The sequence below is a fragment of the Coregonus lavaretus genome, assembly GCF_964263955.1.
Source record: "Coregonus lavaretus genome assembly, chromosome: 5".
NCBI classification, from domain to species: domain Eukaryota; kingdom Metazoa; phylum Chordata; class Actinopteri; order Salmoniformes; family Salmonidae; genus Coregonus; species Coregonus lavaretus.
The window spans coordinates 16,622,636-16,645,912 of NC_139992.1; the positions used below are offsets into that span (position 1 = coordinate 16,622,636).

The following is a 23,277-nucleotide window of genomic DNA, read 5'->3' on the forward strand; positions in this document are numbered from 1 at the left end:
TTTCCTGGGGGAGAGGACACCATGCCCCTCATTTTTCATAGCATGTTGTACTGATCTTACAAACTTTCCCGGATCGCAAAAAAAAGCCTCAAGATTTACTTTTTTCCCCTTAGTCTCATTCAGGAACCTTGACAGTTCCCTCACCGTGTACTTTGACCCCTCTGACTGACTGGCTGTCAGCTCTGGACCCATTGAGGAGGAGTCTGAAAAGAAATCCTCCTCATCGTCTTCCTCCTCAGACTCACCTTCCTCCTCCTCATCTCCATCTCCCATCCTGACCACCTGCTCTTCCTCTCTAGTCGGGGCCTCCCCCTCAGCACCAGGCAAAGGTTCCTTGGTGCCTTTCACCTCACCAGCCTCTGCCCTCCCACCTCCTTTCTTCTCCCCATTTTTCATCTTCCGCTTGACACCCTCCTCCACCCCCCCCCCCCCCCCCCCCCCCCCCAAAAAAAAATAAAAAAAATAATAACATTTGTAAAGTGGTTAACCCACTGGCTATAGGGTGAATGCACCAATTTGTAAGTCGCTCTGGATAAGAGCGTCTGCTGAATGACGTAAATGTAAATGTAAATGTAGTCGCTTACCCTTCCCCACTATACTCTCCTCATCCACTAGCATAACCTGACTAAGCCCAGCCTCATCTACACCACCATCCATGACATGACTAGACCCCGTCTCAGCTACACCACCATCCATAACATGACTAGACCCAGCCTCATCTACATCACCATCCATAACATGACTATACCCAACCTCATCTACACCACCATCTATAGCATGACTAGACCCAGCCTCAGCTATACCACCATCCATAGCATGACTAGATCCAGCCTCACCTACACCACCATATATAGCATGACTAGACCCAGCCTCATCTACCCCACCATCTGTCGCATGACTAGGCCCAGCCTCTGCTGCCTGCGTCTCATGGCCCCCTGCACGTTGACCTCGATTTCCCCCACTGGTGCTTGAACCCTCACCTTGTCTATGGCCTTTATGTGGGCACGCAAAGCTCTTATGCCCCAAATCCCCACACTCAAAGCTCCGTAGACTATATGTGCTGGCAAAACCTGTGTAGAGCCCCTCCCCATGCCTCACTTTAAAATGCACATTTAACTGTTGCTCATTGTTATTAAGAAACATGAACACTTGCCTCTGGAATGAAACAACATGCTTGACGGCATTTGCCTGAAAACCTGCCGACAGTAACACGAAAACGACTAGCAAACTTACCAAAACTGATTTGATCATCCGTAATAAACAGAGGCAAATTTGCAACTACCACCCTAGTCGAAGGGGTAGAACGAGGAGAAATTGGCACCAACACACCCCTTACAAATATTCCACTAGATATGAGCCTACCCACCAAATTTGCTCTTTTCATGAACGCAACCACAGCTTTGTTCATTCTGGAGTGTATAAATTCAGCTCCTATCTGTTCGCCGACCGTGAGCAGAACCTCCTCCACCTTATTTCCATTCTCAGGAACACACCTGAATCCATGCCGTAACGACAGCGTCTCCTCCGCACTAGGCTGCGAAGCCATCGCTCACACCACACCGTTCAAAACCCCCAGGAAACTAAACCTTTGTCCTCTTCCTCCCTAACTTTGAAAATAAAAACAGTGGGTACCACTAAAACAAAACCCTCCACCATAGAAAAAAGAGATTGAAAGGAAAAACCAAGGAAATAATCAATAAATAAGTTAGGACAAGCCCTCCACACAAACACTCAAACTCCAAAAAACTCCCAGCATGCACTGAGAGAGAGAGAGAGAGAGAGAGAGAGAGAGAGAGAGAGAGAGAGAGAGAGAGAGAGAGAGAGAGAGAGAGAGAGAGAGAGAGAGAGAGAGAGAGAGAGAGAGAGAGAGAGAGAGAGAGAGAGAGAGAAAAAAGGATAAGGATCGGATCATATGCACATCCAGGTCAGGTCTGCTGTGATGCAAGAGGGAGGAGAGCTAGCCCTGAACTATGTCTCACAGTGTAGAGGTCTAAACTATGTCTCACAGTGTAGAGGTCTGAACTATGTCTCACAGTGTATAGTTTAAACTATGTCTCACAGTGTAGAGGTCTGAACTATGTCTCATAGTGTAGAGGTCTGAACTATGTCTCACAGTGTAGAGGTCTGAACTATGTCTCACAGTGTAGAGGTCTGAACTATGTCTCACAGTGTAGAGGTCTGAACTATGTCTCACAGTGTAGAGGTCTAGAGAAAACAGTGTCTCACTGTGTGATTCAGCTGCCGTCTAACTCACCTCTCCTGCCACCCCACCTCCCTCTCTCCTCTTCTCTCATCCTGTCTAACTCACTCCTCCTTTCCTCACCCTCTTCTACTAATCTAACTTACCTTTCCTCTCCCCCCTCTCATCTCTTCTCCCTCCTCAGGGTATCTGGGTCCCGGAGGGCGAGACGGTGAAGATCCCAGTGGCCATCAAGATCCTGAACGAGGCAACGGGACCCAAGGCCAACGTGGAGTTCATGGATGTGAGTGTTTTACCGGCTCCGTAGAGACCCCATATACTACGCAACCACCGCCATTGGCTTACAACACAGAGCCACACGCACGCACACACACTCGCAACACACACACTGGTATGCACGCAGGCATGCACGCACACACACAACAGGCTAACAGCACAGCATCTGGATAATAGGTGTGAAATGCTTGATAATGTATGTGATATCAACAGAGAGGTATATTTTCTGGGTGACCTAAATATTGACTGGCTTTCCTCAAGCTGTCCACTCAAGAAAAAGCTTAAACTGTAACCAGTGCCTGCAACTTGGTTCAGGTTATCAGTCAACCTACCAGGGTATTTACAAACAGCACAGGAATTGAATCATTCACATGTATTGACCACATCTTTACTAATGCTGCAGAAATCTGCTCTAAAGAAGTATCCAAATACATTGGATGTAGTGATCATAATATAGTAGTCAAATCTAGGAAAACCAAAGTTCCAAGGTCTGGGCCTAATATAGTGTATAAGAGATCATATATGTTGAATATGTAAAGAATATTTGCTGGTCTGTTGTGTGTAATAAGGAGCAACCAGACAGTGCACTTGATGCATTTATGAAATTGCTTATTCCAGTTACTAATAAGCATGCACCCATTAAGAAAATGAATGTAAAACTATTAAATCACCCATGGATTGATGAGGAATTGAAAAATTGTATGGTTGAGAGGGACTGGAATGGCAAATAAGTCTGTCTGTACCGCTGATCGTCAAATTTACTGTACTTCCTGTTTGAGTTTTTGCCTATAGGAAGGGAGGAGCAGAATAGAGTTGTGATCTGATTTGCAGAAGTGCGGTCAGGGGAGGGCCTTGTAGCCATCCCGGAAGGGAGAGTAACAATGGTTGAGAGTTTTTGAAGCGTGAGTACTACAGCCAATGTGTTGATAGAACTTCGGTAGCGTTTTCCTCAAATTTGCTTTGTTAAAGTCCCCAGCTACAATAAATGTGGCCTCAGGATATGTGGTTTCCAGTTTGCAGAAAGTCCAGTGTATTTCCTTGAGGGCCGTCGTGGTATCGGCTTGAGGGGGAATATACACGGCTTTGACTATAACCGAAGAAAATTATTTTGGGAGGTAATATGGTCTGCATTTGATTGTGAGGTATTTTAAATGTAGGTCGGGTGAACAAAAGGACTTGAGTTCCTGTACGTTATCATAATCACACCATGAGTAGTTAATCATGAAACATAAACCTCCACATTTCTTCTTCCCGGAGAGTTCTTTATTCTGTTGTGTTACCGCCGCTCTGATATCTCAAAGTTATTTCCGGCTGTTTGTAATAACACAAAAAACGTTCTGGGCTAATAATATAAGAAACAATACAACAACAACAAAAAAAAATACTGCAAAGTTGCTAAGGAGCTAGAAGCAGAGCTGCCATGACTGTCGGCGCCATTTTACTGTTTCAAATCTTACTGTTTCACAGTAAACAAATTAACAACTGACTTTCAGCATGCTTATAGGGAAGGGCACTCAACATGTATGGCACTTACACAAATGACTGATGATTGGCTGAAAGAAATGTATAATAAGAAGCTTGAGGGAGCTGTTTTGTTACACTTCAGTGCAGCTTTTGACATTGTCAATCATAATCTGCTGCTGGAAAAACGTATTTGTTATGGCGTTACATCCCCTGCTATATTGTGGATCGAGAGTTACCTGTCTAACAGAACACAGAGGGTTTTCTTTAATGGAAGCTCTCGAACATAATCCAGGTAGAGTCGGGCATTCCCCAGGGCAGTTCTCTAGGCCCCTTACTTTTATAAATCTTTACTAATGACCTGCCACCAACTCAGCAAGTGAAACAGCAAGTGAAACCACTGCAACACAAGAGCTGCAGTCAGTTTTAGAATGGGTGAAAAGTAATAAACTAGTACTAAATATTTCAAAAACTAAAAGCATTGTATTTGGGACAAACCATTCACTAAACCCTAAACCCTAAACATAATCTTGTAATGAATAATGTGGAAATTAAGCAAGTTGAGGAAACTGAACTGCTTGGTGTAACCCTGGATTGTAAACTGTCATGGTCAAAACATATTGATGGGGAGAGGTCTCAAATCAAATGTTATTTGTCACATGCGGCAATTACAACTGGTGTAGACTTTACCGTGAAATGCTTGCATACGAGCCCTTCCCAACGATGCAGAGATTAAAAATAAAATAAAATAGTAACACAGGTCTGTCCGTAATAATGCGCTTCTCTGCTTTCTTGACATTACTATTAACAAAACAAGTCCTACAGGCCCTAGTTTTGTCGAACCTGGAAAATTGCCCAGTCATATGGTCAAGTGCCACAAAGAGGGACATAGGCAAATTATAGTTGGCCCAGAACAGTGCAGCACGGCTGGCCCTTAAATGTACACAGAGAGCTAACATCAATGATATGCATGTCAATCTCTCCTGGCTCAAAGTAGAGGAGAGATTGACTGCATCACTACTTGTCTTTTGTGAGAGGTATTGCCATGTTGAAAGCACCGAACTGTCTGTTCAAACGACTAGCACACACCTCAGACACCCATGCATAGCACACAAGACATGACGCCTGGGGAATCTTCATACTCACACAGATGCTGGCACACACACTCTACACACACGTACATTGTAATATTGTTTTAGGGTGGTATTATACATTTTGTGTTGTATATACAGTGCATTCGGAAAGTATTCATACCCCTTGACTTTTTCCACATTTTGTTACATTAAATTGTTTTTTTCCCCCTCATCAATCTACACACAGTACCCAAAATGACAAAGCAAAAACAGGTCAGACCCTTTACTCAGTATTGAAGCACCTTTGGCAGCGATTACAGCCATGAGTCTTCTTGGGTAAAACGCTACAAGCTTGGCACACCTGTATTTGGGAGTTTCTCCCATTCTTCTCTGCAGATCCTCTCAAGCTCTGTCAGGTTGGATGGGGAGCGTCGCTGCACAGCTATTTTCAGGTCTCTCCAGAGATGTTCGATCGGGTTCAAGTCCGGGCTCTGGCTGGGCCACTCAAGGACATTGAGAGACTTGTCCTGAAGCCACTCCTGCGTTGTCTTGGCTGTGTGCTTAGGGTCATTGTCCTGTTGGAAGGTGAACGTTCGCCCCTGGTCTGAGGTCCTGAGCGCTCTGTAGCAGGTTTTCATCAAGGATCTCTCTGTACTTTGCTCCGTTCATCTTTCCCTTGATCCTGACTAGTCTCCCAGTCCCTGCCGCTGAAAAACATCCCCACTGCATGATGCTGCCACCACCATGCTTCACCGTAGGGATGGTGCCAGGTTTCCTCCAGATGTGACGCTTGGCATTCAGGCCAAAGAGTTCAATCTTGGTTTCATCAGACCAGAAAATCTTGTTTCTCATGGTCTGAGAGTCCTTTAGGTGCCTTTTGGCAAACTCCAAGCGGGCTGTCATGTGCCTTTTACTGAGGAGTGGCTTCCGTCTGGTCACTCTACCATAAAGGCCTGATTGGTGGAGTGCTGCAGGATGGTTGTCCTTCTGGAAGGTTCTCCCATCTCCACAGAGGACCTCTGGAGCTCTGTCACAGAGGCCATCGGGTTCTTGATCACCTCCCTGACCAAGGCCCTTCTCCCCCGATTGCTCAGTTTGGCTGGGCAGCCAGCTCTAGAAAGAGTCTTGGTGATTCAAAGCTTCTTCCATTTAAGAATGATGGAGGCCACTGTGTTCATGGGGACCTTCAATGCAGACATTTTTTGTATCCTTCCCCAGATCTGTGCCTCAACACAATTCTGTCTCGGAGGTCTACGGACAATTCCTTCGACCGCATTGCATGGTTTTTGCTCTGACATGCACTGTCATCTGTGGGACCTTATATACAGTCGTGGTCAAAAGTTTTGAGAATGACACAAATACTTTTTTTTTTTTTTTCACAAAGTCTGCTGCCTCAGTTTTCATGATGGCAATTTGCATATACTCCAGAATGTCATGAAGAGTGATCAGATGAATTGCAATTAATTGCAAAATCCCTCTTTGCCATGAAAAGGACCAGATGCCATCATGTCAGTGATTCTCTCGTTAACACAGGTGAGAGTGTTGACGAGGACAAGGCTGGAGATTACTCTGTCATGCTGATTGAGTTAGAATAACAGACTGGAAGCTTTAAAAGGAGGGTGGTGCTTGAAATCATTGTTCTTCCTCTGTTAACCATGGTTACCTGCAAGGAAACACGTGCCGTCATCATTGCTTTGCACAAAAAGGGCTTCACAGGCAAGGATATTGCTGCTAGTAAGATTGCACCTAAATCAACCATTTATCGGATCATCAAGAACTTCAAGAAGAGAGGTTCAGTTGTTGTGAAGAAGGCATCAGTGCGCCCAAGAAAGTCCAGCAAGCGCCAGGACCGTCTCCTAAAGTTGATTCAGCTGTGGGATCGGGGCACCACCAGTGCAGAGCTTGCTCAGGAATGACAGCAGGCAGGTGCGAGTGCATCTGCACGCACAGTGAGGCGAAGACTTTTGGAGGATGGCCTGGTGTCAAGAAGGGCAGCAAAGAAGCCACTTCTCTCCAGGAAAAACATCAGGGACAGACTGATATTCTGCAAAATGTACAGGGATTGGACTGCTGAGGACTGGGGTAAAGTCATTTTCTCTGATGAATCCCTATTTCCGATTGTTTGGGGCATCCGGAAAACACCTTGTCCGGAGAAGACAAGGTGAGCACTACAATCAGTCCTGTGTATTGCCAACAGTAAAGCATCCTGAGACCATTCATGTGTGGGGTTGCTTCTCAGCCAAGGGAGTGGGCTCACTCACAATTCTGCCTAAGAACACAGCCATGAATAAAGAATGGTACCAACACATCCTCCGAGAGCAACTTCTCCCAACCATCTAAGAACAGTTTGGTGACAACCAATGCCTTTTCCAGCATGATGGAGCACCTTGCCATAAGGCAAAAGTGATAACTAAGTGGCTTGGGGAACAAAACATAGACATTTTGGGTCCATGGCCAGGAAACTCCCCAGACCTTAATCCCATTGAGAACTTGTGGTCGATCCTCAAGAGGCGGGTGGACAAACAAAAACGCACAAATTCTGACAAACTCCAAGCATTGATTATGCAAGAATGGGCTGCCATCAGTCAGGATGTGGCCCAGAAGTGAATTGACAGCATGCCAGGGCGGATTGCAGAGGTCTTGAAAAAGAAGGGTCAACACTGCAAATATTGACTCTTTGCATAAACTTAATGTAATTGTCAATAAAAGCCTTTGACACTTATGGAATGCTTGTAATTATACTTCAGTATACCATAGTAACATCTGACAAAAATATCAGAAGCAGCGAACTTTGTGAAGACCAATACTTTTGACCACAACTGTAGACAGGTGTGTGCCTTTCCAAATCATGTCCAATCAATTGAATTTACCACAGGTGGACTCCAATCAAGTTGTAGAAACATCTCAAGGATGATCTATGGCAGGGTTCTTCAATTCCGGTCCTGGAGGGCCGAAACACCTCTGTTTTTCATCCTCTCCTTCTAATCAGGGGCTAATTCAGACCTGGGACACCAGGTGAGTGCAATTAACTACCAGGTAGAAATAAAAAACAGAAGTGTTTCGGCCCTCCAGGACCGGAATTGATGAACCCTGATCTATGGAAACAGGATTCACCTGAGCTCAATTTCGAGGCTCATAGCAAAGGGTCTGAATACTTATGTAAATAAGGTATTTATGTTTTTTATTTGTAATACATTTGCAAAAATTTCTACAAACCTGTTTTCACTTTGTCATTATGGGGTATTGTGTGTAGGATATTTTTATTTATTTAATCAATTTTAGAATAAGGCTGTAGCGTAACAACATTTGGAAAAAGTCAAGGGGTCTGAATACTTATTGAATGCACTGTATGTAGTGGTGTAATGATGTTATATGATGTACTGTTTTATTTTTATTTATTTTAAATTGTTTGATGTGCCTTAATGTGTTTGGAATCCAGGAAGAGTAACTGCTGCCTTGGTAGGAACTAATGGGGATCCTGATAAATACTAAATACAGTACACGTAGGACTATGGCTGACGAATACGATTCCCCATCCATTCATAAAACATTCAGCACTCATTTATTTACACAATAAAAATGTAAAAAATAAAATGATGTTATCTACTACGTTGGTGATGCAACGTTGGTGAAATCCCCCCCATTTACACTGGTGTTTTTATCTGTCTGTCGGTCTGACACTGTGTTTGTATTACAGCGTGTTTGTATTTCTATTTTGATCAATCTTGCTTTGATGTGTGTGAACACATGTGCGTGCATGTACGTCATGTGGTGAGTGTGTGTTTGTGTGTGCAGTACGTAGCACGTGTCTTAGCGGGCGGTCTTAAGTGACGGACCCAGGAGGAGGCAGGCTGGGCATTCCCCACAGTGTATCAGCAGCTGAGCGTCACGCTAATGAACTGGAGTTGACTATTCTATTGGTTAATAGGCAACAGGCAAGCTCAATTAGGCACAGTATTTCAAATGATTTTAAATAGTAGTTGAAACCAGGTCTGGTCCTGAGTCTCTCTGCTGCTGGGGCTGGTGGGAAAGCCACCTCTCAGCTGGAAGACAGTGTGGAGGAGGAGTGGGTAAGGAGGGGGGAGGAAGACCTTCAGATGTATTTGACTAAGCAGGAGGGATCAACGTGGAGAGGGAGGGGAGGCTGCGTTCCAAATGGCAACATATTCCCTATATACAGTAGTTCACTACTTTCCCCAATGGGCCCTGGTCAAAGGTAGTGCACTATAAAGGTAATAGGGTGCCATTTGGGATACAGCCTTAAACGGCTGGAGAGACATGCTTCAGACCGAGGATGTTTTTGTAGGAGCTGCCTCCCTCCGCTCTCCTCCCACCACTCTCTTCCCCCTACTCTCCTCCCTCTGTTCACCTTCCTCCCTTTACTCTCCTCCCTCCACCCTCCTCCCTCCACTCTCCTCTCTCCACCATACTCCCGCCACTCTCCTCCCTCCACCCTCCTCCCTCCACTCTCCTCCCTCCACCATACTCCCTCCACCCTCCTCCCTCCTCCCTCCACCCTCCTCCCTCCTTCCTCCGCTCTCCTCCCTCCCTGACTCTCCTCCCTTTACTCTCCTCCCTTTACCCTCCTCCATCCACCCTCCTCCCTCCTCCCTCCACCCTCCTCCCTTTACTCTCCTCCCTTTACCCTCCTCCCTTTACCCTCCTCCCTCCTCCCTCCACCCTCCTCCCTCCACCCTCCTTCCTCCGCTCTCCTCCCTCCCTGACTCTCCTCCCTTTACTCTCCTCCCTTTACTCTCCTCCCTCCACCCTCCTCCCTCCACCCTCCTTCCTCCGCTCTCCTCCCTCCCTGACTCTCCTCCCTTTACTCTCCTCCCTCTGTCCTTCTCCCTGCGTTCTCCTTCCGCTGCTCTCCTCCCTCCATCTTCCTCCCTCCGTACCCCTCCCTCTGCTCTCCTCCCGCCCTGACATGGAGGATATGGGAAACGGAGGCTGCACACAGCTTCTTCATTTAAACAGCAATCAAAACGCAGTGTCACATGTCTTGGACGAGGAGACACACACACACAAACACACAAGGACACACACAGAGACACACACACACACACACACACACAGACGTGGAGATGGCCCCTGGCGATGTTTGGCCAATGAGCAGCAGCCCTGTTCCCTCCTGCAGCTAGCAGCATAGCAGGAGGATGAATACTCATTAAGTTAACTGTCAACTCCATGGTATTCTGGAAGTCACTGTGGGTGTGTGTGTGTGTGTGTGTGTGTGTGTGTTTATCTGTGCCTGTGTGTGTATGCCTGTGTGTGCTACCGGCACGGCACCAGTGTGAGTTTTTCCTTTTGAAGACCTAACCACAGCTCTGGGCTCTTCTTTATTACTGCAATATAAAACCTAGTGGTCTAAACCTATCTCCATTGTTAATGGAAATGGTGTACCTAGGTTTTGTTTTGTTAAATTGTCGTGATCCCATTGTATCTGGATCTGTATACATGCATAGACGCACACAGATGGGCAATCGAACGTACACACAGACACACTGACACTCACATACACACTCACATTCATCAATGCTAACACTAATAGGCTGTACTGGTGGTGGCTGTGTGTATGTGTGTGAGTGCTAGTATGTACTGTATGTATCTTGAGAATTGGGTGATTACATTTTAATATGTTTCTTGCTCTTTCATGTGCTGCTCATCAGTTAACCAAATGGAATAATGCATGATTTGAATGAGCCCCAAATACATTTCAGTCATAAGAGTTCCTTTACCCGCTGACATATCAAGAGCTTGGGACTATATATCTAAATCTTAAAAAATATGATTTTGAGATAATTGGCTTTAAAGTATAGGTAGCAGATAATTGATCCTATCAGATACACTATACTGTAAATACAAACATATGTGTACACCCCTTCAAATTAGTGGATTCGGCTATTTCAGCCACACCTGTTGCTGGCAGGTGTATAAAATTAAGCAGACAGCCATGCAATCTCCATAGACAAACAATGGCAGTAGACTGTCCTTACTGAAGAGCATAGTAACTTTCGACGTGGCACCGTCATAGGATGCCACCTTTCCAACAAGTCAGTTTGTCAAATTTATGCCCTGCTAGAGCTGCCCCGGTCAACTGTAAGTGCTGTTATTGTGAAGTGCAAACATTTAGGTGCAGTCGCGAAGTGGCAGGCTACAAAAGCTCACAGAACGGTTGCAACACTCACTACCGAGTTCCAAACTGCCTCTGGAAGCAACGTCAGCACAATAACTGTTTGTCGGGAGCTTCATGAAATGGGTTTCCATGGCCGAGAAGCCGCACACAAGCCTAAGATCACCATACGCAATGCCAAGCGTTGGCTGGAGTGGAAAAGCGTTCTCTGGAGTGATTAATCACGCTTCACCATGGCAGTCCGACGGACAAATCTGTGTTTGGCGGAAGCCAGGAGAACGCTACCTGCCCGAATGCATAGTGCCAACTGTAAAGTTTGGTGGAGGAGGAATAATGGTCTGGGGCTGTTTTTCATGGTTCGGGCTAGGCCCCTTAGTTCCAGTTAAAGGAAATCTTAACGCTACAGCATAAAATTACATTCTAGACCATTCTGTGATTCCAACTTTGTGACAACAGTTTGGGAAGGCTCTTTCCTGTTTCAGCATGACAATGCTCCTGTGCGCAAAGCGTGGTCCGTACGGAAATGGTTTTTCGAGATTTGTGGGGAAGAACTTGACTGGCCTGTACAGAACCCTGACCTCAACCCCATCGAACACCTTTTGGGATGAATTGAAACGCCTACTGTGAGCCATGCCTAATCGCCCAACATCAGTGCCTGACCTCACTAATGCTCTTGTGGCTGAATGGAAGCAAGTCCCCGCAGCAATGTTCCAACATCTAGTGGAAAGCCTTCCCAGAAGAGTGGAGGCTGTTATAGCAGTGAAGGGGGGACCAACTCCATATTAATAGCCATAATTTTGTAATGAGCTGTTCGTCTAGCAGGTGTCCACATACTTTTGGTCATGTAGTATATTTATGTAGTTGGTGTTGTATATTTAAGCAATAAGGCCCGAGGGGGTGTGGTATATGGCCAATATATCACTGCTAAGGGCTGTTCTTATGCACGACCCAACGCGGAGTGCCTGGAAACAGCCCTTAGCCGTGGTATATTTGCCATATACCACAAACCCCCGAGGTGCCTTATCGCTATTATAAACTGGTTACCAACGTAATTAGAGCAGCAAAAATACATGTTTTGTCATACTTGTGGTATATGGTCTGCTATACCATGGCTGTCAGCCAATCAGCATTCAGGGCTCGAACCACCCAGTTTATAATGTGTAATATACAAGGGTTCTAACTTGAGATAATTCTACAATTTATGCTCCCTGCATGTAAAAACCACGAAGACTGGCGGAAAGCCCCGAACGTAAGATGGTAATTTCTATGACTCACACGTTGAAGGAACATATTGCCTGTACCCTACTGTACATGGCACTTCACTTTTTAGTATGGAAAACGACTGAGGATTTTTCTACAATATTCACAACATATTGACACAATTACAATCTTTATAGAATAAAAATCTAATTTAATCAATTAGATGTGGAAATACATATTTGAGTGAACATTAGCAAGCCAGCAGCAGATGAAACAGAAAGTGAATTCTCTCCTCCCTAGCACATACCAGTGACAAACATAGCTACAATGAACGAAATATAAACGCAACATATAAAGTGTTGGTCCCATATTTCATGAGCTGAAATAAAATATCCCAGAAATGTTCCATACGCACAAAAAGCTTATTTCTAAACAACAACAAAAATGGCACAAATTTGTTTACATTTTACTCATTTTAGCAGACGCTCTTATCCAGAGCGACTTACAGTTAGTGAGTGCATACATATTTTTATATTTTTCATACTGGCCCCCCGTGGGAATCGAACCCACAACCCTGGCGTTGCAAACGCCATGCTCTACCGACTGAGCTACATCCCTGCCGGCCATTCCCTCCCCTACCCTGGACGACGCTGGGCCAATTGTGCGCCGCCCCCATGGGTCTCCCGGTCACGGCCGACTACGACAGAGCCTGGATTCAAACCAGGATCTCTAGTGGCACAGCTAGCACTGCGATGCAGTGCCTTAGACCACTGCGCTCACTAACATCCCTGTTAGTGAGCATGTCTCCTTTACCAAGTTAATCCATCCACCTGACAGGTGTGGCATATCAAGAAGCTGATTAAACAGCATGCATTACACAAAAAAAGGCCACTCTAAAATGTGCAGTTTTGTCACACAACACAATGCCACAGATGCGCAGATGGCATACTGACTGCAGGAATGTCCACCAGAGCTGTTGCCAGAGAATTGAATGTTCATTTCTCTAACATAAAGGCCTCCAAAGTCGTTTTAGAAAATTTGGCAGTACGTCCAACAGACCTCACAACCGCAGACCACATGTAGAAGTTCTGCACAAACTGTCAGAAACCGTCTCAGGGAAGCTCATCAGCATCCTCACCAGGGTCTTGCCCTGACTGCAGTTCGGCGTGGTAACCGACTTCAGTGGGCAAATGTTCACCTTCAATAACCACTGGCACGCTGGAGAAGTTTGCTCTTCACGGATGATTATTATTATTATTATTATTATTAATCCCGGTTTCAACTGTACCGGGCAGATGGCAGACAGCATGTATGGCGTCGTGTGTGCGAGTGGTTTGTTGATGTCAACGTTGTGAACAAAGTGCCTCATGGTGGCGGTGGGGTTATGGTATGGGCAGGCATAAGCTACGGATAATGAACACAACTGCATTTTATCGATGGCAATTTGAATGCACAGAGATACCGTGACGAGATCCTGAGGTAAATTGTCGTGCCATTCATCCGCCGCCATCACCTCATGTTTCAGCATGATAATGCACGGCCCCATGTCGCAAGGGTCTGTACACAATTCCTGGAAGCTGAAAAGGTCCCAGTTCTTCCATGGCCTGCATACTCAGCTGATATGTCACCCATTGAGCATGTTTGGTATGCTCTGGAACGACGTGTATGACAGCCTGTCCCAATTCCCTCCCATATCCAGCAACTTCGCGCAGCCATTGAAGAGGAGTGGGACAACATTCCACAGGCCACAATCAACAGCCTGATCAACTCTATTCGAAGGAGATGTGTCGCGCTGCATGAGGCAGATGGTGGTCACACCAGATACTGACTGGTTTTCTGATCCACTCCCCTACTTAAAAAATATATATACACTACCGGTCAAAAGTTTTAGACCACCTACTCATTCAAGGGTTTTTCTGATTTTTTTAAAACTATTTTCTACATTGTAAATTAGAATAATAGTGAAGACATCAAAACTATGAAATAACACATATGGAATCATGTAGTAACCAAAAAAGTGTTTAAATTATATATTTGAGATTCTTCAAATAGCCACCCTTTGCCTTGATGACAGCTTTGAACACTCTTGGCATTCTCTCAACCAGCTTCATGAGGTAGTCACCTGGACTGCATTTCTATTAAAGGGGTGCCTTCTTCAAAGTTAATTTGTGGAATTTCTTTCCTTCATAATGTGTTTGAGCCAATCAGTTGTGTTGTGACAAGGTAGGGGGGGGGGGGGGGGGGTATACAAAAGATAGCCCTATTTGGTAAAATACCAAGTCCATATAATGGCAAGAACAGCTCAAATAAGCAAAGAGAAATGACAGTCCATCATTACTTTAAGACATGTGTGTAGATTGCTAAGGATTTATTTTTATTTAATCAATTTTATAGTAAGGCTGTAACGTAACAAAATGTGTAAAAAGTCAAGAGGTCTGAATACTTTCCGAAGGCACTTTAGATAGCAGGATGGGCAACTTTGATGGGGGTAGGGGCCACAAAAAATCTGAACTCATCATGAGGGGCAGTAGTAGCTCGCGGGTCGTAGTAGCTCGCGGGTCTGTGTACCACACATGCAGTCAGAGCCGGCCCTAGCCTTTTGGGGGCCCTAAGTGAAATGTAGTTGTGGTCAAAACATTTTAGCCACTAATTGATTGACTGTCAGCGAAAAACTGATATGATAATAATGTTTTTGGAAATGTATCCGCAGGCCTACAAAAGCAGGGCTGCGGGTCCGCCAGCTGCCCATCCCTGATCTATAGTATGACAGCATCAGCTGTTAGCTACCAACAGCTGGCAGAAGTGTTTACATTTGGTTAGGTTTATCAGCGTTATTTAGATTGAAGATGTGAGCTAAATGCACTATATCTAGCCAACGTTAGTATTGCAAGCTATCTCTTTCCCTTACCCGGTTCACTTCCATGCTCACTAAAGCCCATGATAATGCTCAGTCTCTGCTAGTGCTGCTGGCTGTTTTAGATGCTTTAGAAGCCACATTGATGGTAGGGACATCCACTTTGAGAAGCAACTTCTTGCTGAAGCACTCCTTCCATTGGTGATCGCCAATGTTGTCATGGATTAAATGTGCCCCGCAGATTGATGATTAGACATCCAATTCGCCCGCCTCATTCTCAACAAATGTATCCCACTTTTTACTACGTTTTTTATTCATCGTGTGACGCTGACCGCGGGGCATTGTGGGATTTATTTCCAACGTTACAGCTGATTTAGAGAACCTCAAAACTAACTTTTAGAACAACATAATATTATAACAATTGATTTAAGAGTTTGTAACTCCTGAGTGGCGCAGTGGTCTAAGGCACTGCATCGCAGTGCTAACTGTGCCACTAGAGATCCTGGTTCGAATCCAGGCTCTGTCGCAGCCGACCGGGAGACTCATGGGCGGCGCACAATTGTCCCAGGGTAGGGGAGGGAATGGCCGGCAGGGATGTAGCTCAGTTGATAGAGCATTGCGTTTGCAACGCCAGGGTTGTGGGTTCGATTCCCACGGGGGGCCAGTATAAAAAATATATGTATTCACTAACTGTAAGTCGCTCTGGAAAAGAGCGTCTGCTAAATGACTAAAATGTAATTTGGCAATGTTTACTTGGGGTGCTCTAAGTTAGTGTTATATGCGTTTCTGGCATTGAGAAATAAGTGCTACACTCTCTTTAAAGTTCCGAACCCTGGTTTGAATGGTTGCCAGCAATTTTTATATTGTATTCTTTTGAATGTAAGATTAATTGGGCTATTTCGAGTACTATATACGTAGAGAACATTGGACAGAACAAGGCTATGTCAATAACTATATTTTGACAAAATTGGTGAATGTATGGTCTCTGCGTGGGCCTGAGTTCCTGTGTGTGTTGTTCCTGTGTGTGTTCCCCAGGAGGCTCTGATCATGGCCAGCATGGAACACCCCCACCTGGTCCGTCTCCTGGGGGTCTGCCTGAGCCCCACCATCCAGCTGGTCACCCAGCTTATGCCCCACGGCTGCCTGCTCGATTACGTCCACGAACACAAGGACAACATCGGCTCCCAGCTGCTGCTCAACTGGTGTGTCCAGATCGCCAAGGTAAGACTCACCTGTTATGGTCAAATCTTGTCTGGGAGTTTGAGTGCCGTCTTAGATACTTTCTGTCTGTGCTCCTTTTTCATGTGTATCTCATACTCTACATACCCACACTGTAATGGAAATCTGTAATTTATATAAGGTCATTTTAGGTATTATCAACAGTAAAAAAAACTCTGAAATGTTTTATTGCAGCATACTGTAAATCAGGGTTACCCAGCTGGCGACCCACTGGCCAATGGTTTTATTTGGCCCCAAGTTTTTTGATTTAAAAAAGTGTCATTGTTGGACATAACACTGTATAAACACCAGGAAATCAGCTCCAAGTGATTTTTATTTAAGAAATCTGTTCCCAAGTATTCCCACGCATAATAGAGAGACACGTGATCGTATACAAATGTAAGCAAGGTTTGAAATGATTATGTTTTAGTCAAACATTATATCTGTTTCGGCTTCTTGCGGTCAATTTGCAGTCTACAAATTAGTTGTAATTATTTTCCGGCCCCCCGACCATCCGCTCAAGAAAACATTGGCCCACAGCTGAATCTAGTTGATGATCCCTGCTGTAAATTATGGTGCATGTGGGGAAATTGCTGTATTTCGAATGGTAGTGTAATTCCACCCCACAGAATACAGTACCGTATCATATATTTGGATCGCCAAAAACCTTTTGATCTCTAGTGGGTGCATGGTATTGTTGTTTCTGGCTCATTAACATATTTTGAGGTGTGCCTTGTAAGGGCCTATATTTGTTGCACCCGTGAGTGAGAATGCTCTACCAATTTAACTCCTATGTGGTTATAGTGCCCAGTTAAATGTTGAATGTATAGGAGGCAGATTAGTGGCAGCAAGTCTTAATCATTAGTCATTTGTGGATTTTGCCATGTCCTTTTGGTCTGTTTGAATGGGTCCGGAGGTATTGTACTGTACTGTTTTCTCAGAATCATTTTACAGACACACACACACACACAAAGACCCTGTCTCACACCCCCACTGCAACCCACAGACCCAAACCGAAATGTTACGCAAGGCACTCGCTGCAGACTCTTTTGTAGATGTAATATCTTAGACAAAATATGTATTTTGCTCATAGATATGGCACTGTTGAGGGATAGAGGTGGGAGTTTTCTACTATAAACTTTTAAAGCAATAGTTACCGTTAGGAATAAAAAAGAACAACACTTGCTGTAGGCGTATGTTCTGGTCCACTGTAGCTCAGTTGGTAGAGCACGGCTCTTATAGCCAATATAGTGGCATCATCCTCCTGCCTTAGACGTATTTCACTTGCGAAGTCCAGGTGCAGCCAGTCTAAGGCAGTTGTCAATCGCCTGTTAATTAACAGCTTGGATGGACTCTTCCAGCTTTGTTTGTCTGAACCATGCGTTCAGCTTGGCCATTGGAGGATGGGAGAAATGGGGCTGTTGTGACGTGTCTGATTCCACTCCGCCCAGCAAACTCTTTAAACTCAGCAGAAGTGAAGACAGCTCCATTGTCTGACACCAGGATGTCACACAACCCATGTGTGGCAAACAGCAGACGGAGGGTGCTTATCACAGCTGCAGAGGACATCAAACTAACCATGGCTGCGTCCAGCCACTTTGAATGGGAATCCACTACAAAGAGAAAGGTATTTCCTTTGAATGGCCCAGCAAAGTCTAAATGAAGACGAAACCATTTCTTTGTTGTCCACTCCCATGTGTGCAAGGCAACCTTGGGTGGAGCATGGAGTGGCTCCTGACAGGTGGTGCAGCTGCGCACCACAGCCTCAATTTCCATGTCCATCCCAGGCCACCACATAGCTCCGTGCCAGTGGCTTCATCCTCACTATTCCAGGATGCAAATTTGTGAGGAACCACCACCCGACTAACCCCACAACACGCAGTTCTTGTGAACCAACAACTCATTCAATGCAGGACCCAGCGAAGCACCCGGGACAGGACAGGATCCTTCAAGGTCAGTGTGGCTATCGTAGAAGCATGGAGATTGGCATCAGGCACCACCTCCAACAGCATCACTTTCCAGGGAGGTGGTGGCTCAGACAAAGGGGTAGTGAGTGGCAGGTGACTCAGGGTATCCGCATTAGCCAGCTGCTTCCCTGGACGATAGCAGAGCTCATAACTATGGGCTCCCAGTATCAGGCTCCATCTGACCGTCGAGGTGAAATAAACTGGGGCATGGGCTTCATATGATGAAGCAGGCCCAGCAAGGGCTTGTGGTCAGTGTAGACCACAAAATGGTGACCTGACAAATACTGATGGAACTTCTTGACAGCAAAAATTATCGCCAGGGCCTCTTTATTCAGCTGCGCATAGTTCCGTTCAGTGGCATTTAAAGTCCTAAATGCATAGCACACAGGTGCCTCCCGACCATCAAATTCTACATGACTCAATAAGACAACGAACCCATATGGGGACGCATCACAGACCATAGTGACCATAGTGGGCTAGCAGCCCATCTGCTTGCAGCAGCCATTTAGCCACCAGGGAGCTGCCTGATCCAGTCGGTGATGCAAGGTCTCCAACACTGTAGCTTTATCAGGCAGGAAGCAGTTTTAAAAGTTGAGAAGCCCCAGAAACCACAGAAGCTCAGACTTGTTCTGGGGAGAAGGTGCCTCCTTAATGGCCTTTACCTTATCCTGGGTCGGTCGTACAGCCATCCTTGTCAACGTGGAACCCCAGGAACTCAACACTGGGTGCAGCAAAAATGCACTTCTCCCTCTGCATTGGCAGCCCTGCTTCCACAAAGCGCCTCAGAACTTCCCTCAGCTGAGAGTTATGCTCTTCCAGGGTCCGGCCTGTAATCAGTATGTCATCCAGATACACCTGGACTCCTCTGATGCCTGCTAGCAAGGTGTCCATGTAGCACTGAAAAAATGGCCACAGCTGTGGACACTCCAAACAGGAGCTTTGTTGCCCTGAAAAGCCCCCGGTGTGTGTTGCTAGTCAGGAGCTCCCCTGCATCATCATCCAAAGCTAGCTGCTGGTAGGCTTGTCTTATGTCCAGCTTTGTAGACACAACCCCTCCTACCAGCGTCGCAAAAAACTCAGCCACCGTAAGCAAGGGGTAAACATCAGGGACCACTGCAGTGTTCACTGTACTGCGGAAATCCCCACATATCCTAAGGCTGCCATCCTTCTTGGTCACAGGTTCAATGGGTGTAGCCCATTTGGAGTACTTCACCGGCTTGAAAACCCCCTGAGCCACCAGTTTATCCAGAGCCTCATCTACCTTCGGCCGGAGAGCGAAAGGTACTGGTAGAGTTTTAAAGAACTTAGGGTCGATGGCTATAGACACAGGGTGCCCCCTGTAAAGCCCAAGCCCCTGGAAAGCTTTTTCGTGCTCCTTGATAATCGAATCTGGGGAGTTTTGCATGTGATAAACCCCAGTGACCTCAATGGCCAAAGGCTCAAACCTTTGCCATGAATGATGATCAGGGGTAGCCTGCTGGGGTCGACTCGATAGCTTACATCCACAAAAATCCTACCCGCACCTTTAACTGGGCCTGTGACCATTCCCTTAATACCCCATTGTCTTGCAAGAACTCTGGTAGCTCAATGGGCTACCAGAGTAAGTCCTCACTAATCAGTGAACATCCAGAGCCTGAGTCAACTTCGATAACATGCTTCTGGCCATTTAGCAGCACTGTGGCCATATATATATATATATATATATATGTTTCTTCCTCTCAGGCTGTGGCCCCCCTTGGGCACTATGGACAACAATGTCTGGGTCGCAGTTCATCACGTATGTCTGCTGTGTGGCCTTAGTGGGCATAGGTGAGCTGCCTGAGGCCTGAGACTGACTTTTTTAAACATACTCAAGCAACACTACATGACCAAAAGTATGTGAACACCTGCTTGTCGAACAGCTCATTACAAAATCATGGGCATTAATATGGAGTTGGTCCCCCCTTTGCTGCTATAACAGCCACCACTCTTCTGGGAAGGCTTTCTACTAGATGTTGGAGCATTGCTGTGGGGACTTGTTTCCATTCAGCCACAAGAGCATTAGTGAGGTCGGGTACTGATGTTGATCACTCTCTCACATATCCAGTACATGTCCTTGTGAAGCTAAAGACAGCTGAAGGTAACTGTCGTACAGATGGACCTTCAATATGATGGCTATTGCCGCAACTGTCATCATTTTGTTCACACTACAGTGGGGAGAACAAGTATTTGATACACTGCCGATTTTGCAGGTTTTCCTATTTACTAAGCATGTAGAGGTCTGTAATTTTTATCATAGGTACACTTCAACTGTGAGAGGCGGAATCTAAAACAAACAAAAAAAATGCAATAGAATGCAAATTAATTACTTAAAAATCATACAATGTGATTTTCTGGATTTTTGTTTTAGATTCCGTCTCTCACAGTTGAAGTGTACCTATGATAAAAATTACAGACCTCTACATGCTTTGTAAGTAGGAAAACCTGCAAAATCGGCAGTGTATCAAATACGTGTTCTCCCCACTTTTTTTGTTGGCACATTGCAGAAATTGACTAGTTATCTTCTCTAGTCCCCTCTTCTCCCGTTGTATGGAAGCGCTCCTAGTGTTCTATAAGACTTAATCATCTTGAGGTAATTTCTCTGTGCAAACCTCTCTCCCGAAGCTGAACAAATATCTCTCTCTCTCTCTCTCCCTCCCTCTCTCTCTCTCTCTCTCTCTCTCTCTCTCTCTCTCTCTCTCTCTCTCTCTCTCTCTCTCTCCCTTTCTTTCTCCCTCCCTCTCTCTCTCTCTCTCTCTCTCTCTCTCTCTCTCTCTCTCTCTCTCTGTCTCTCTCTCTGTCTCTCTCTCTCTCTCTCTCTCAATTCAATTTAAGGGCTTTATTGTCATGTGAAACGTATGTTAACATGCCAAAGCAGGTGAAGTAGATAGTAAACAAAAGTGAAATAAACAATGAAAATTAACATTACTCTCAGATTTAAAATGTCATATTATGTATATATACAGTGTTGTAACAACGTCTCGCTCTCTGTCTCTCTCCCTTTCTTTCTCCCTCTCTCTCTCTCTCTCTCTCTCTCTCTCTCGCTCTCTGTCTCTCTCTCTGTCACTCTCTCTCTGTCTGTCTCTCTCGCTCTCTCTCTCGCTCTCGCTCTCTCTCTCTTTCTCTCTCTCTCTCGTTCTCTGTCTCGCTCTCTGTCTCTCTCTCTGTCGCTCTCTCTCTCTCTCTCTCTCTCTCTCTCTCTCTCTCTCTCTCTCTCTCTCCCTTTCTCTCTCTCTCTCTCTATACACTATACTCTCTCACTCTGTCTCTCAGGGTGAACAAACATCTCACTCTCCGCCTAATTATTTAGACCTCAGTGTGCCTCTGTCCATCCCTCCATCCATGTAATCCTTCACTACTTTCCCCCTCCCTCTTTTTCTTTGTCCATCTCTTTGAGTGTTCCCTGGCTCTATTTCCAGGGGAGGGCAGGCATAGTTTAGTTTATATAGTGGAGCTCTGCTAGTGGAGTCAATTGGTGTGAGAATATGCTTCATCCCGATGTGATGCTGTACGGTACAGAAGTTTCTCGCTGTCCTCGAGACAGCAGGCAGTAGCAAACACTAAGTGCAAACAGACAGCAGGAAAGATATAGAGATTTACACACACACACATGCCAATGCACACACAAACACACACACACGGGCACACATGCACGCACACACACACACATGCATGCATACACACACAGTGCGGAGTGCAGAATTAAAGGCAGGGAGAGATGGATGGGTGGAGGAGAGGCAGTAGGGTGATGGATGACTGGAGGCAGGTCACACAATGGATGAGGGCAGAATGACAGACAAATGACAGCCTGCCAGCCCCAGACCACACACACACACATCTCTGACACACGCACGCACGTGCTCATCTCACTTTCTCTCACCTCCAGTTTCTTTCTCTCTCTCTACGTCTCTCTCTGTTTCTCTCATTCTCTCTCTCTCCCTCTGTTTTTCTCTCTTTCTCTCTCTCTCTTACACACACACTTGCATACCTAAATCCTCAGAGGAGAGAAAAGGATCTTGTCACATAATTACATCACAGCGACAGTCTAATTTCCAGCAAATGAGGTGAGATGGCTGCTATGCCAAGCGTGTCAATTCTCTTCAGCTTCAGATGGCACCATCAATTGGTTTCTCACAAACCCAATTAAAGACCTTATTTGAACATTGAGTTTACACAACCTTGGAGACCTAGATATTATACCTACAGCTTTCCCTTTCTCTTTTCTCCTTTCTCTGGTACAGCCAACTACAGTACCGTGAAAAAGTATTTGCCTCCTTTCGGACTTTCTCTATTTTTGCATATTTTTGACGCTGAATGTTAATCAGATCATCAACCAAAACCTACTATTAGATAAAGGGAACCTGAGTTTACAAATAACAACAACAAAAAAAGGACACTTATTTTATCTATTTAATTAACAAAGTTATTCAACACCCAATTCCCCTGTGTGAAAAAGTAATTGCTGCCTTACACTCAATAACTGGTTGTGCCACCTTTAGCTGCAATGACTGCAACCAAATGCTTCCTGTAGTTGATCAGTCTCTCACATCTCTGTGGAGGAATTTTGGCCTACTCTTGCATTTAGAACTGCTTTAACTCAGCGACATTTGTGGGTTTTCAAGCATGAACTGCTCGTTTCAAGTCCTGCCACAACATCTCTATTGGGATTAGGTCTGGACTTGGACTAGGCCATTCCAAAACTTCAAATGTGTTGCTTTGTAGACTTGATTGTATGTTTTGGATCATTGTCTTGCTGCATGACCCAGCTGCGCTTCAGCTTCAGCTCACAGACAGATGGCCTGACATTCTCCTGTTGAATTCTCTGATACAGAGCAGAACTCATGTTTCCTTCTATTAAGGCAAGTTGTCCAGGTCCT

General features: G+C 45.3%; 1 pseudogene across 1 annotated transcript in view; it reads left to right on the forward strand.

Moving 5' to 3' along the window:
* LOC311128815 (receptor tyrosine-protein kinase erbB-4-like) overlaps positions 1–23,277 on the forward strand; it is a 506,504-nt pseudogene that overhangs the window by 467,604 nt on the left and 15,623 nt on the right. The window contains exons 12-13 of the transcript in view: positions 2,385–2,483; positions 16,233–16,418. The product of the transcript in view is annotated as a receptor tyrosine-protein kinase erbB-4-like (transcript). The remainder of the gene's footprint in view (positions 1–2,384; positions 2,484–16,232; positions 16,419–23,277) is intronic.